The sequence below is a fragment of the Aythya fuligula genome, chromosome 3 (assembly GCF_009819795.1).
Source record: "Aythya fuligula isolate bAytFul2 chromosome 3, bAytFul2.pri, whole genome shotgun sequence".
NCBI lineage: Eukaryota > Metazoa > Chordata > Aves > Anseriformes > Anatidae > Aythya > Aythya fuligula.
In genome coordinates, this window is record NC_045561.1 from 45,393,161 (window position 1) to 45,408,914 (window position 15,754).

Consider the following 15,754-nt stretch of genomic DNA (forward strand, 5'->3'; position numbering starts at 1 on the left):
GCAGCCGCGGCGCGCAGCGGGGCCCTGCCCGCGGGCGGGGCGGGCCGCGGCTCTCACCGGGGCCGCCTGGGCCCGCGGGGAGGAGCCGGAGGCAGCGCCCGGCCGCGCCGCGTCCCTGCCGCCCGCCCGGCCCGGCCCCGCCGCCGCCGCCTCCCCGGCGGCCGTGAGGGCGCAGCCCAAGAAGCCGGCGGCGGCCCCAAGCGCCAGGAAGGCGGCGGCGAGGCCGGCGGAGGAGAAGAAGGCGCGGGGGGCGCCCCCGGAGCGGCGGCCGGCGGCGGAGCGGGAGCGGGGGGCGCGGCTCCAGCCCCAGCTCCAGCCCCAGCCCCAGCCGCGGCCGGGGGCGGCGGGTGCCGGCGGGCGGCCCTGCGAGAAGAGCCCCGGCGGGGCGGCGGCGCTGCGGCTGTCGCTGAGCCTGCCCCCCGAGGCCGTGCGGGTGCTGCAGCGCCGCGGGCTGGAGCGGCAGCGGGGGCAGCCCGGAGCCGCCGCCCCCGGCGGCCGGGGGGCAGCGGGCGCGGCGCGGCGCGGGGCGCGGGCGGGGGGCGGCGGTGGCAGCGAGCTGCGGGCCCTGCTGAAGATCTCCCTGCTGAACGAGCGGCACCGCTACGACGACGAGGAGTACGAGGAGGACGACGAGGGGGCGGCGGCGCTGGACGAGGGGCTGGTGCGGAAATGCACCGAGTGGCTGCGCGGCGTGGAGAGCGCGGCCGGCCGCGACCGCGGGGACCGGCTGGACAGCCTGCCGCACCTCGGCGCCCTCTGAGCCCCCGGGCCAGGGACAAAGCAGCGGGACCGGCGCTGGGGGCGAGCCGAGCCTCCTCCCGCACCCTCCCCCTGCCCTTTTAACAAGCCTCGCGGCTCCTTTGTAAGACGCGCGGGGCGCTTTTGTATATTTGTACAGAGCGGTGCGTTTGTATTTATTGGAATAAAACAGCTCTTTCGTGCCGCAGTGGCTCTGTACCGCGGGGCGGGCGGGCGGGGGGCTGCTGTGGGCAGGGGGAGACAGTGGGGAGGAGGAGAAAGAGGAGGAAGGGTGGTGGTGTGGCTGGGAATGGCACGGCTCCTGCCGTGGTGGGTCGGAGGGTGGGTGTGTAACCCTGTGCGACTGGCCGTGGGGTGAGGCTTCTTGCAGCTTGGTCGCACAAAGCGGTAGCATGTCACCTTTGTAAGGTGTTTCATTTTGCTTCACAAAACACGGACGTACGGGCAGTAATTCTGTCTCACTTAATACAAATGGCTCTGCATAGCTTCCTAGCTATGAAACACGTGCATCTTGGTATTTTTTAACCAAGTTTGCATGAGGATCTGCTGTATTCATCGACCATCTTTCAGCCGGTCTGCCTTAACAATGGCAAACTTCCTGCCAAATTTGTTTGGTGCTGGACCGATGTCAGATCTGCTTTCCCTCCCCTCCTGAGCAGTGAGGAGGACATTGGTAGCAGAGCTGTAGCTAGGTTTGCCTCGTGTCTCCATGGGAAACGTGAGGGTATAAAGAGCCTCCCGGACAGATACTGAGTTCCTTAAAACTTCTGAGCGCTTTCACATCCAATATAACTAAGATCTCTAACTGGATCAAAAAGTGATTCACTCATTAAAGGCTGAAGTATCAAGGAGCTTACTTGTGAAGCTGAAAAATGCTTTGTTCAGAGTATGAAGGGTGGCAGAAAATTTGAGAAATTTGAATGCGTAACAGCAGAAAATGCTGTTAATAGCATGAATAGCATGATTGGGGAGGGAAAAGAAAAAAAAAAAAAAAAAAAAGCAGCCAAGTTTGACAAAGAAAGGAACAAGTACATTAGAAACAAGAATTTGAGAATTGGGGAACTGCCAGGGTAGGTCTTTTCTAAAGCATTGATTTGAACAAAGATATCCAGAAATCATGCAGCCAGGATCTTTTGTGCTGGATAGTTCTTTGTGTGTGATATCTGGAAGTGGGCTTGAGATGGGCTTGTGGAGAGGTCTGGATGGTGAGAGCCACTGGTGTCCCTGGAGTCATACAGCTGATGCCTGCTTGGAGTGGTACCTCCTTCGATGAACATTAACACCTGTTGGTTTTAGTATTTACCACATCTGCTGCTCTCTTTTAATGGTAAATGATAAAGTGTAAGTATTTTCATTTGAAATGTCCATAAATCTTATAAGCAAAATTAGGAAAGACACAAAAAGTTATTTCCTTCATACCACCAAAAACTGTTAATTTTGCATGTAGTGTACCTCTGGGTGTCAATAGGCATGATGTCATAAGTTAACCACAGTTCCTTTTCTTGCTAAAAGTCTGAGAGCCCTTTGAAGTGTCAGGGCCTGTTGTCTGGCTCATCCTGTCTCAGTCCTCTCCCATCTGATATGATGGATCACATCTGGATGTGCTCAGGAGAATAGATGTGCGCTCCTCTAAGAGCCAACAAGCAGACTTGAGTTTCATACAGCTGGGTTTTACTCTATATTAGATATCCCCAAGGAGCCTCAGCCTGAGACTCCCAGCTCATAACCCTTTTAGCTGCTGAGAGAGTTATGAGCAGCTGGTGCCATAGGTATTTAAAATAATTGATTCTTGCTTTGGGGTAGATAGCTTCCTGTCTTCCCCCAAACACATCAGTGTGATTTACAGTGGAAGAAAAAAAGAAAAGGAAAAGGAAAAGAAAAAAAAATGAATAGGAAAAGGAAAAAAAGAAAAAGGAAAAGAAAAAAGGAAAGGGAAAAAGAAAAGGAAAAAGAAAAAGGAAAACAAAAAAAAAAAAAAAAAGAAAGAAAATAAAAAGAAAACGGGTCATTTTTTTAGTTAGCTAATAAATGGTATCAGGGTTTCTGCTGACGTGAGCAAGCCTGGAGAAGCTAGGGGCAGGTGATCCCCATCCCTCTCTAATGAAACAACTCACCCTTGAGCATCACTCAGTTTTCTCCTAGCTTTTGCCTGCATTTAACCTTCCTCACCCCGCTGACAAAATCACTGGCTTCTTCTGAGAACTGAGGGCATACCATGCTGCTGCCCAGCTGCTTTTGTGTGCTTCCTCACCAGAAGGCTCTTGTAAGCCCAGCTGGTCCATGGTCCTGGTGAGGTGCTCAATGGTTGTGTCTGCCCCTGATAGCACAGGGGCAGGGGAGCACTTGGTGGTGGCCTTCCTGAGGGGACTGGTGGGATGGCTTCTTTTTAGGTAGCAACTCTCCTTCCAGTCTGGTGGCAGCTGAGGAGGGTTGCTTCGGGGTGTTGGGTTTTCTTTTTGTGTGTGTGATGTACTTGAAGGCGAGTTCTGTTTCCTCTCTTAAGAAAAGACTCTCCGAAGTGTTGGTTTTGTAAAGAGCGAGCAAGAGCTTTTGAAAAGGTTTTGCTTTGATACTTCCTGAAAGAGAAATCACCACTTTGCAACAACCAATTACGGCAATGTTTGAGTTCCCAGCTGCCATCTGTACAACAAGGCAAGTCTCAAGTGATGCTGATTACCTGTAATTTCTGCTTAGCTCAGTCAGCACCCAAGTTACAGCAGCTCAGTACCTGGCTTACCAAAGAAAGATGTGTTGTTTTTTTTTTCCCTTCCCAGTAAGGACTACCTGTGGCAACAGTCTCACGAAATAGTGCTGGTGGTTTGTTATTTATAGATGCTGTTGCTGCTTCTGAGAATATGGGAAAAACATCAGGATGCTGAATGAATTCCTTCCTGTAGCAGGGCTGCTCAGCTGCTGGACTCTCATCTGGATCTATGCCCAAGACAGCTTCAGGAGGAAGCCAGCAAAATAGATGCAGTGTGGGCAGGGAGCCTCTTCCAGAGAAGGCAGCTAGTTCCCAGTGACAGCAGAAAGATGAGCCCACAAACAATGAAATAAGCTCTTTTCATCTTTCATTACATTTATTTAATTCTCTTCAGGCAGGTGCCACCAGAGGTGCAGGGGTAGGCTGGCGGGCAGCCCTGTCAGGCCTGGCTTTGCGTGGGGCCACTTGGTGCCCTGGTGGGCTGGAGCCCTGTAGAAGTGGGGTACTGTTCGAAGGGCACTGCAACAACAAGCCTGTGACGTGTGCCTGGGTATGGGCACGTGTAGCTGGGCTCCTGTGAGCTGATGTGATGTGGGGATATTTCCCTATCGGCCTTGCTGGCCACCCCTTTTCTCCTGGCAGGCTGGCAGCGAGGCTCAGTGGCGATGGCAACCCCTGTGCAGCTCTGCCGACAGGGTGCTGGCCTGTCCCGTCTCAGTGGCTGTCAGGCCCTTCATGGTGGGGCACAGGTCTTGTTTCTCAGCAAGAAGCTGTGGCTTTAAACTGATTTAAACAAACAAAGAAAAAAAAATCACTATTTTTATTTGCTTGCTGTCTGGTTTCTGAAGGCCTTGACAAAGCTCTCTCCATTTTAATAAATGCTTCTATGATACAATTCCCCATTTCTTTTTCTGTGGCTACTACTATTGTAATTTTTGTACTGTTCTTGGCAGTGAGTTAAAGACATTTCCCCTTTCTTATCCCTGCTTCCCATGCAGTATAAAGCTTCCTAGCAAAGGCAGAGTAGACAGGTGAATAAATGCTTCTCAGAGGCTGTTGTGTGGGACTGTACATCATTGGGAATATCTATTTATTTGCCACTTTGTGCAGTACTGAACAGCTCTTAAGAGTGAATTTCATTATTCTAACCAAGTGGACTAGCTGGCATATGCTTCCTCCGTGTTAGATGGGAATGACTGTAACCTCTTCTCATTTCAGCCTCAAATGCCCCGTACAAACATTGAAAAGGCATGCTCTAATAACCTGACATTAAATACAAAGTTATGGTATTTTGTATTTGTTACGGTATGCAACCATATGTTCTATGCAGAATGATTCTTTTAGTTCATAGGTAGTCACTGAGCTTGCTTTAATATTGAGAAAATTAATTTACACAGGCTACTTTAGGGTAGATGCTTGGCAGATGTATTTGACTGATAATACACAAGGTGTGCTTAGCATGTGAATCCTATGAATTACAAATAGAAGAAAAAAATACTAGTCTTTTTGCTGCTTTCGATCACAGGACTTCCTTGTTTTTTTTTTTGACTGAGCTTACTGTAGGCTTCTGTCAAAAGGGGAAACACTCTCATCCAATTACTATTAGTGATAACTATGGTGTCTATCAAGGTAGTAATATTGCAGAGGGAACTACTGTGGAACAGCAAATCCTGAATTCATATTGATGCTCATAGTACCTCTTGGACTGGTTTTTGCTCCCTGGCATGCTTGAGAAAGTTTTGTGTGTGTGTGTGCAGAATATGGAATTCACATCCTACTGCTAACCCTACTTTGGGTCATACTGAAAGCTGAGGGGGTTTCCCTTCCCTTCCCTTCCCTTCCCTTCCCTTCCCTTCCCTTCCCTTCCCTTCCCTTCCCTTCCCTTCCCTTCCCTTCCCTTCCCTTCCCTTCCCTTCCCTTCCCTTCCCTTCCCTTCCCTTCCCTTCCCTTCCCTTCCCTTCCCTTCCCTTCCCTTCCCTTCCCTTCCCTTCCCTTCCCTTCCCTTCCCTTCCCTTCCCTTCCCTTCCCTTCCCTTCCCTTCCCTTCCCTTCCCTTCCCTTCCCTTCCCTTCCCTTCCCTTCCCCTGTTTTTACAAAACATGTTTCTCTACAGTGTTTCCCTCTGCTCCTATGGGAAATGCCATGCCTTTCTTTTATTTACAGGAATAAACTGGTTTGTATATCATCAGGAATTAAAAATCTTACAATTTGTGTATTACTTGCAGTTTGTGTGTTGCTTCCAAGAGTTTCATGAAATTTCAGGAAGAAGAGTAAACCAGTGGTCTGTAGGCTTAAATGTGGTAATCAGGAATACCTATCTCAACTTGAAAATTATTAAAAAACAAAACAGAACAAAAAACACACACACACAAAAAAACCTGAACAACAACAACAACAAAAAAAGCTGAAGGCTACAGGAATACACATTAAGAGTGCATATATTTCAAAACTACAGACTTCTTGGATCAAAGTAGAAGGAAATATGAGTTGTGTAATGCAGTACTGACAATGAAGTAGAATCAAGGACTGCAGAAGTCAACTGCCAAATGAATCTCTTGTCTGACTATATGACTAAAGAAATGTTGTGCTAGTGTTCTTTTGCAACATAAAAAGTTTTTTTACAAGTCCTAAAACATACCTTTCTTGAGTTTGAAGTGTTGATTTTTTTTATTTTTTTTTTTTTTTTTGGGGGGGGAGAGTATGTTATTTTTCTTCATAATTTCAGAGCAATAAATCAGAAATAAATTTGCAAGCAATAACTATCTGTAACCTCTGGTGGACTAATACAGATTTTAAGCAGAATGGGAGGTGCATAGCAAGCCTGGTCTGAAGATGGCTGTGCCAGTACTGGCTGATATCCAGCTGTGGCAAAGCTCTCCCCACAGCTCAGGCTGAGCTGCTTAATGTGACTGCTCCCCAGCTTGGGCATTCACAATGACCTCAGCCTGTTTAAGTTGGAGATTTTTTTTCTCATCTGTTTTGCTTTGACCAATATGACTAGGGAGAGTTTCTGCGAGTGGCTGAGTTGATGCAAATGTTTTCCTCTAAATCTCTTGGTTATACCCAGCATGACCAAACACTGCTCATAGTGCACTGACGACTCAGAGTGTTTGCATTCCAATAGCTGTCCTTTGCATCCCACATTTTTCTTCTCCCCTCCCTGCCTTTCATATATATATATTATATATATTTTATATATATAAAATGTAGTCAGAAACAAATGGATACAGAAAAGGTGTTCTTGGTAGTAGTCATTAAACCAGTCTATTTCCATTACCTTTTAAATGAGGTCGTATGAAAAGATGGATTTCATCCCACCTGACATTCACAAATGTGCCTAAATGAACTGTTTTAGTTGTTTCCAGGGGAAACAGCAGGTTGTATGAATGATGCACTCATCCATGCCTGGGTTCTGCTTGACAGCCAAGGGGTTCTGCTTTACTTGAGAAGAAAGCTGAGCAGATCACTAGCACTTCATTTTTTTAATGAAAAATAACAAAAATACATCGTTTATGAGATCAGATCTTAAGGTCTGAGGTGTTTATATAATCATTTATAGCCTTGAAATTTATCTTCAGTTAATATGACAACAAGGTTAATAAAATAACCCTTGTTTTGATTCTCTAAACAATTCATGTCCCCCTTTGTGGCTGTTTTGTTCAAAAATAAAGAGGGGGGAAGAGGGTATATTTGAAGTACAAAGGCAGAAGATAAAAGCATCAGTCTGTTTCTGTTCCTCCTACGTAATATTGCCATAGTAACAAGATGGATGTGGCTGTTCATCACTGGAAGCAGAGGTAAAGCAGACACTATTCTCATTCAAAGGAATATTAGTAAAATACAGATTCTTAACATGTCAATAATTAATTAGGAAAAAACTATCTGCCCTACATAGCACGCTCTGTAAGCTAATAATAAAGTGCCACTTTGAAAGAAGAGAGAGCAATTAAGGCATTTAGCAAACATTTATAGTGCTGTAAATCAGAGCATTTTATCTTCCACACAAAGCCATGCAGAATTGCAAAGTGCAGCCGCAGATAATATATTCTGACATTAAATTTACATGAGACCAGCCGCTCGCTCTCTTCTGTCTAATATATTTCTGTCGTGGCAGTTGGTTGTAGTTATTGCCAAATATTTGTACTGCAGCACTGAATACTTGTGCTCTAATCAAGAATAAAGTGGGTAAACTATTTTCTATGTTTAGGACTCACCGTGTCTCTTAGATCCTGGTGCTATTTTTTAACCATTAAACAACCTCCAGAGCGGGTGAGTTTATATTCCAAGTATGCGCAGCAGGTAAAAATACATATATTTGAAATTTCAGTGAAAAATGTTCAATTGCACTCGATTAAAATTGGAGAAGAACAACAAAGTGCACTTATATCAGTGTACTTGATGCAGCATCTCCACACTTTGTAGCAATGATTTGATTGGCTTTTTGCCTTTGTGTCTGATAACAACCCTTTCTTGTGAGAAAAAATTATCTGTATTTGATCAAATGATGTGTTACTTTGCACACTCTCTCAAAGTGTTTGTTGATTTAGAAATTTTTTTTTTTTTTTTTTTTTTTTTTTTTTTTTTTTTTTTTGTCCTGAAGGCTTCTTTTGCCTGAAGTGTGTTTAAAATGAGGACCTGAGGAGTGAGGCAGAACTTCATGAGCAGCCACAGCCGCCTCCTGGGGCGAGGAGGTGGGACATGGCAGCAGGAACAGCCATTCCTAAACTGCACTACTCTCTGCCAGCCTCGGCTTTGGATTAAAACACAAGAAATAGAGCTGGAGATAACAGATCTGGGGCAAGGGAAACTGTCCTCAAGCACAAGGGAAAATGATAGATTTGGGTCAGAGTCAGACTGAAGGGACAGAAAGGTTCAGCCAGGAGGAGCAGAGCTGGAGGCTTTGCTGCCCTTGGAGCTGACAGAACTCAATAGACTGTGTTGAGAGAGCTGGCAAACCTCTGCAAGACCTAGAAGTAAATGGTTGTCCTGGCTCCTCTGGGGTTGACTCGGGTAGCAAGTGACAGCCTGGCACTACAGACAGTCACTTCCTTCAGTTGGGTCTGTGCAGGCACCCAAACTCTCCTGATCCTGCTGGTGGCTGGTGTGGGGGGAAAACATGATGCACACGGAGTGTCATTTCTTTGAGAAGCTGGGTGGAAGGCAGCATTCGCTTTTTCCTTTTTGAAAATAGTGCCCTAGGAAGTTGCATACACATACATGTTGATATTGAGAGGACAAGCACACAAAAGTTAGGTCTTCAGTAATTCATCCACCCAGTTTACTTGTGGACTTGTATAGGCTTTTTCTAAGTGATCTCAGCTTCGTTTATTGTTTAGGATCTGCTCTTCCTTATGCAGCCTAGTTACCTTCCTAGGAGTTTGTTACCCTTTGCTGTGATGTTTTTTACAACATTTTCTTGCACCAATGTATGGAAAATTCCCAAACCGCATCTAATTACATTACCTGTTTGGTGATGTTGACTTGTTCTGCTTGATGTTGACCATGTTGCCTGGTAAAAGGCTGGCAAACCTGAGCTTCTGCTCCCTGAGCATACTAATAGGGTCCTTCTTTCTCGCATTTCATCTGCTCAGGAATCTGTGTGTGTGAAGGGAACAAATAAAGCTCATGCGACTCAGTCTCTTTTCACAGTTTGAACAGTTGCCTAAGGGGTATTTTTATTGCTTGTCTGTGAGCAGTAAATGCTTTTTCTGTGAGACTGTGGCCTGGCTTGTTGAGCTCCAGTTTCAAAAGTGGCTCTTCTATTTTCAGGGGCAACTTTGTGTATGCGGGAGTCTGCGTGTTTGTGTGGATCTGTGAGACTAGGATTTGGAAGAGGAAATCTTGTTTGTGAAATGCTCTTTCTTGTCAGATTACTGTAATTAAAAGAGAAACCACATAGTTTAAGAAGCAAATAAAAAGCAAGATTCCTCTCTACCTGGCTGACGCACTTGTTTTAGGCTAAAGTTATAGCCTCATGTGCCATCTTCACCTTGTCTAACAGAGAAGAGAGGCAAAATATTCTCATGCAATTTAGTCAACAGCGTGGTTGTTACATTGCTCTCCTGGAAGGTAAAAGGATGTGTGCTTGAATTCTTTCATGCAGAGGGAGTGAATTAACAGCTACTAGCCTGTTATACGAAGTTTGCCAACTTTGGACAGTTTTCACTATCAGAGATAACAGAGCAGTGCTTCTTTTTATTGGCCCTTTTTGGTTAAATCAAGATTTATAGTGAAACATCTGAGTGCAGATTTGAGAAACCTTCTTAGGTACTTTGTTACTTAGGATCTATTTTCCCCTCTGCAGTCAGGGCATGGGAAATGTCTGTGTACCTGCGAGAGGGCATATCTCCAGGACTTCATCCTCGGGCTCATTGAAGCATGATGGATGTGGGTTTTGGTGTCTGACTTGGACTTGTGAATTCCAGACTGAGAGTTGAATGCCTTAAATACTAGATGGAGCAGTGCCAGGTGTTGCCTCAGTTTAAGGGTAGGTCTATTTAAACTTGTGTGGATTCAAGCCCTTGATTTATATGTGTTTGATTTAGGTGATTTTGCACGCCTAAGATCTGTGTTTAATTTTCTGTGTTTAATTTTTTTATATATATATATATTTATTTTTTTTTTTTTGGGGGGGGGGTGGGGGGTTGAGGAGGGAGGAGAATGATGAAGTACTGAGGTTAGGACTACAATGTGTACTTTCTGTGGGGCTTTGTTTAAATTCTTTAGAAAAGGTAGCCAGAACATCACCTACCACAGAAGGGAATGAAGCAGTGTGGACACAAGGCAATGTTGTTTTGCGTGGATTCAACACAGTACCTTTTGTACAGCAGGTAAATAATTCAGCACTAGACTAATCAGAATTTGGCCATTTGCATGCCATCCAGCAGATTCCTACTTGGATTTAAGAGTACATTTACAGAGACTTCTTAGCAATTGTGTTTACTCAGGGCAAAGTTTAGATTGTGTAAAAGAAGGACAGGTATCTCAGAATATCTTCTGAATACCTTTTCTGTTTTTCCTGGTGTCCATGACAGGATGCTACACAACATAACTCACCTTGATGTGATGGCAGTCTTCTATTGCTTATGTTACTTCCTTTTCCTACAACAAACACCTATTGAGTTGTTGCTCACCTGTTTTGAGACTGAATTCCCCTCAGCTGGTATTGCAGGAGGTATGGAAACTTACAGTAAAAGACATGTTGCATGCAGAATCTTAAGTGTTGTAGGTGAAGATTTGTGCTGGACAAGCTTCAAAGGAATCTTAGATTATCTTGGTCCGGAAAAGTTTCTCGTGATGGTTTAATTGTTTTTGTTTAGCTTTCTGCACTTTTGCAGCACTAAGTATATACATAAATTTCTGAACTGTGTTGGTAGGGAAGAGGTGAATAGGCACAGACTTGCAATGCTCCCTCTTCATCAGAAGTAATCTATGTCTGTTATTTTAACAGTGTCACTGAGATGTGAACTCAGCTCCAGGAAGTGTATAGCATTGTCTCGGAATGGTACTGTTGGGAACCTCTGTGTGGGAAGAGGCAAATGGGGTGTCAGGGAACTGCTGCAAGGTGAAAATAGAAAAATAGGGCTGACATGAAGAAGAGTAGGCAGGAGCACCACTGAATGTTGTAGGTTTTTCTGTATGACTTGGACTTGTGAATTCCAGACTGTGAGCTGAATGCCTTAAATGATGGGAAAGAAGGAATAGTGCCAGGTGTTGCCTCAATTTAAGGGTATGCCTCTTTTGACTTCTGTAGATTCAGGCCCCTGATTTATATGTGTTGTGATTCAGGTGATTTTGCACACCTAAGATCTTTGTTTAATCTTTTGGGGGGAGGGGTAGGAGGTGGTAATAAAATACTGAAGTAAGGGCTATGGCAAAAAGAACAAAAGGCCCATGGCACTGTTCCATTTCTCTCATAAATCTGTCCGTGTGGTTTTCAGTAGGATCATCTTGCCTCTGAAGAATACGACTACCTGTACCATCCATCAGTCTCTTCCTTTTTGAGACAGGAGATCCCTGTGTCATTCAACATTAATCCAGTGTGGGAGAATGTTTGTCTGAATCAATAGTGCAATTGGTGCTTATTCAACTCACTGCTTTTGGTAGGACTGTAAAGGTTTGCTTCACCTCACTGCCCAGAGCACTTTAGAAGTTAGAACAGGAATGGGTTAATTATCAATACTGATTTTAAGTTTCTTCCCTTAGCCCTCTCCTCTAACAAAATGCTCTCAAAGCCATAAGGTACAGTTGGTGTGTTTCTTCACTCCAGGCACTGTTACTGCCTAATCCTTGGGGGTGAGGGCTGGGAGGTTCTGTGCCAAGGCTGCATTCTGGGCTTCTCAGCTCAGTGGGTGCCTGCAGACCTTTCTGCAGGGTGGGAACAGCCAGGATTATGCATGTTTGCTCGTGTCCTTGGTAGCAAAGGATTGCTTACAATACGGGCAGGATTCTCCCCACTGTGAGCAATGTGCCTATTGAGCACTACTTTGGTGTTTAGCCAAAGAGACGGATTTTGCAAATAAGCAGGAGAAGGAAGTAGTGGTGTTTTTAATTTATTTTATTTTCCTAAACAAAACAAATTTTCTTTCTGTATGCCTATCATTTTTATTTTGCTGTCTTTTGTTGCATCTGCTTCCTTTTGCTGCTTATTAGATATGCATCAGATATGCAACAACTTTCAAAATCAGTCACTGGCATTCTTGAGATTTCATAGCAACAAATTGCACCAGTGGGCCAAGGAAGAAGCAAAGTTGCACAGAAATGTTTTCAGTAATGACAGGTACCCCTGTGAGAATGGTAACTATTTTCTTTGCAGACTTCCATCTCCTGCAAATGGGAAAAGTGTGTTCAGACATAGTCTCAAATAGCATTTGCTAGGAGCAAGTGAATGTATATGTTCTTAACTGCTTTGTGTTGCCTCTTGATTGGTGTGGGACCTTGTACCACCAGAAGCATTGCCACAAAAGCTATGGCTTTTTATGGTTTGGGAAAACAGGATTGCTTTCTGAAGGGTCTGCTTCTTGGAATGACACTTAAAAAATTAATGAGCCCTGGGGAGTATCTGGCTAAGGCAGAGATGAGTGCTGAGCTATTGGTAGTTTAAAATAAACCAAGAAAAAATAATGTCACTGATAGAATTCATAAAATTGCATTAGATTTTCCTTTATGTGGTACTTGAGTACTTTAGTTCCTCAAGCCAGAGCTGAGATCATAAGTCAGTGCTGGACAAAGAGCTGACTTGTGTTCATGGCATTAAACAACTCATTCCAATCTAGACATCAAAAAACAGAGCTTGTCAGGGTCTTATTCTGAACCTGTGCATTGTGCTTGCCTGGGATGCTTTCTATTTTCTAAAACTTAGAGAAAGTCTGACAGACACCTTGTTCAGTCAGGTAGTGCTGCTCTTCAGAGAAGTCTGGTCTAAGTGAGACATTGGTGAAACATTTTTAAAAACTCATGCTTCTAATTTTGCATGTAGTCTAAGAAATGTAATTTTGACATTCCAGTAAAATTCTAGATTTTTCAAAATGCACAACGTGCACTCAACCAACTAACATAGTTTACTTCTTGTATTAAGAAGTAAATTAAAGCTTTGCCTATAGGTGAGCAACCAGTGCTGTTTTACTGCCACAGGATATCCCTCCAGCTCCAGCTGTTTCCCATGTCCTGCAGGTCCTGTCTCATATCTGCCTACCTGTATGGATGTCCCTGATATACTATAGCATCATGCATGGTGCAACAGTTCCTGTACTTCAGCAGGATTCATAGGTTGTATAGGAGGAAATCTTCGTAGTTTACTGGTGCAGCCTGCAGGGTTTGGGCTGTAAAACTCTGTTCTGTACAGCTGCATAGAGTGTCTGCTGAGTGTTAATTGGTTCTTAAAAATGTACAATTTCAACACCAATTTACTGGAGATGTCTGAGAACCAGAAGCAGGCTGTTGGTTTTTGAAGTCTGCTTAGCATGCAAAAGCCCAGCCAAGTTCTAGCATCATTCTGGTTATCTATTGAAATTGTAGCTAGGGTTACAAACCCAGGCAGGCATGCTGGGGTCAGTTACCAAAAGCCTTAGAAACAGCATTGATGCTACTTGTTATACTTTGAAATAGTTTGTTAGCCTGTGCTATTGCTTAATAGTAGCAAAATGAAAAGTATGAATGAAAATGTACACTCAAACAGAAGTATGAATTGCATGTATTTATCAAAGTTCAGAACTGTATATCAGCAAAGATAAGCATCACCAGAAGAGCAGTGTGTATCCATTGCCACAACTGTACAGCTTCCCTTTTCTGACACTGATATCTCCTTGTGCAGAACAACCACAGGCAGGAGGGGGCTATCAAAGATGACAAAGAGAAGAAGAAAAACAGCAGATCAGCATTTAGCGATGAGGACAAAGAAGGTGTAATTAAACAAGACCTGATGGATCAGGTAATACCATTAAAATAGGTTTTCAGGTAACTGATTCTGCTGGATTTAAAGATTTAATTAGCAGTGAAATGTCTCGGTTGCCCAAAGGCTGGAACTCCCTTGTGTAGTACCCTGGTGCAAAGGGAGTTCCTCTGTTGATGGAGTGCCCAAGTAATTCCTTGGTTTAGGTGATAAAAGAACTGATTCTGATATCACTGGTTGTGCTTCATTTTACCTGTGGTAAAATTTGTGGTTATTTTATCCATTTCTTTAATTCATTTGTTTATCCTTTATCTCTGCGTGGGAAAGAGGAAAAAATGGACCATTTAGCCTAGTGCTAAATGTCCTCAGAAAAAAACCAACACCCCTCCTATTGTGCATTCTTATTAAAACTAAGGGAAATGAGATGAGACCTTTACGTGTGCTATCTTGCTATTACAGTGCTATGGCATTCATTATTTTCAACAGACAGATGACGGTCGGCAGAGGAAGGCTTATAGGGAGTTATTTTACCATTTTTAGTGTATTCACCTGTGCATCAAACAATAGCTGACCTTTGTTAACCTAAAAGTTAGAGGCACCGTATTCATCAGTATTTATTTGCGTAATGACATACGCAAATACATGGAATGTCAGAAGAACTTTAAAACCCTTTTGCAGTCAGCGTTGTGGGATGCTCTCTTAATACCTTCTTACAGTTAATACTTAACTCCAGCATTTCCTCTAACAAAGCACAGAGGGAAATCAGGGGCAGACTTCCCTATCTCTCAACTCAAGCATTGCTGATAACTAGAAGAGATTTACCTGTAGTCCAAGAACAATTGTTAAGTTTGCATAACAGTTCTATGCAGTAGCATGACAGCTACAATTTTTTAGTGCCAGAGACAGTAATAGTATACAGTTAAAAGCCACCTTTCATTCTATTGAAAGTTTGAATCTGCTTTTCTTCCAGAAAGCGAAGTCCTGTGACTTCTTTTCCTTCTTGTACTGTATCTCTGAGTACACATTGTTATTTAGCATATATCACTATATTTAGCTATAATCACTTCTCTGTACACCTTTGTCGGAGATTTGTGACATAAAGGAACACATAGATTAAGGCAGTTAGTAATTGAAACTCACGGAGACTCGAGCAGAATGTAGAAACAAAGAGTAAGCTTTGCTCAAAAAATATATGTGTATGTAGTGAAAGAGGGCTTCAAGGCATGCAGGTTTTTGAAGCTCAAAGGAGGGAAGACCTGTTGCTGTGGATGTATCCTTGTATCCTTTCTGGATAGGTGAGTGGGCACCAGGAGTTACTGCATCAAAGCCAGATCAATGTTGCCATCTGCTGGGGAATCGCTGTAGTTGCCAGAAGTGTTTAATAAATAAATAAATAAATTCTGATATTTATAGTTATAGATATTCGGTAGTTATAGATACATATATATATTTACATAAATAGATATTTGTAGTTACATAACATTGTGGATTTTGAAAATATGCAGATAATAGTGTGTGCAGATTAGCAGTATATCATCATCTGAAAAAGAAAATCCATCTTAATTCTTCCTAATTGAGAATAGAGAAAATAAACTTCCAGAAACTGAGGAAGGGAAAAAGTTCTTGGTCTAAATCTGATGGAGTCTTCCTTTTTTTTTTTTTTTTTTTTCTTTTTTTTTTTTTTTTTCCTCAGGAGGCATGACCCTCCAGAAGTTATTACTGGTTCGTGACTTCTATACGTTTCTTTGTAAACGATTCTGTATGAGGTATTTTTGCTTCTATTTGCTTATTATGGGCATTCTGGGTACAGCTCATCCCAATTTCCAGTTTAGCCAGCAAGTAGTTTTATCTGTCTATTCTGTCTATTCCCTTTTAAAGACAATGAAACAAATATGTGGAATG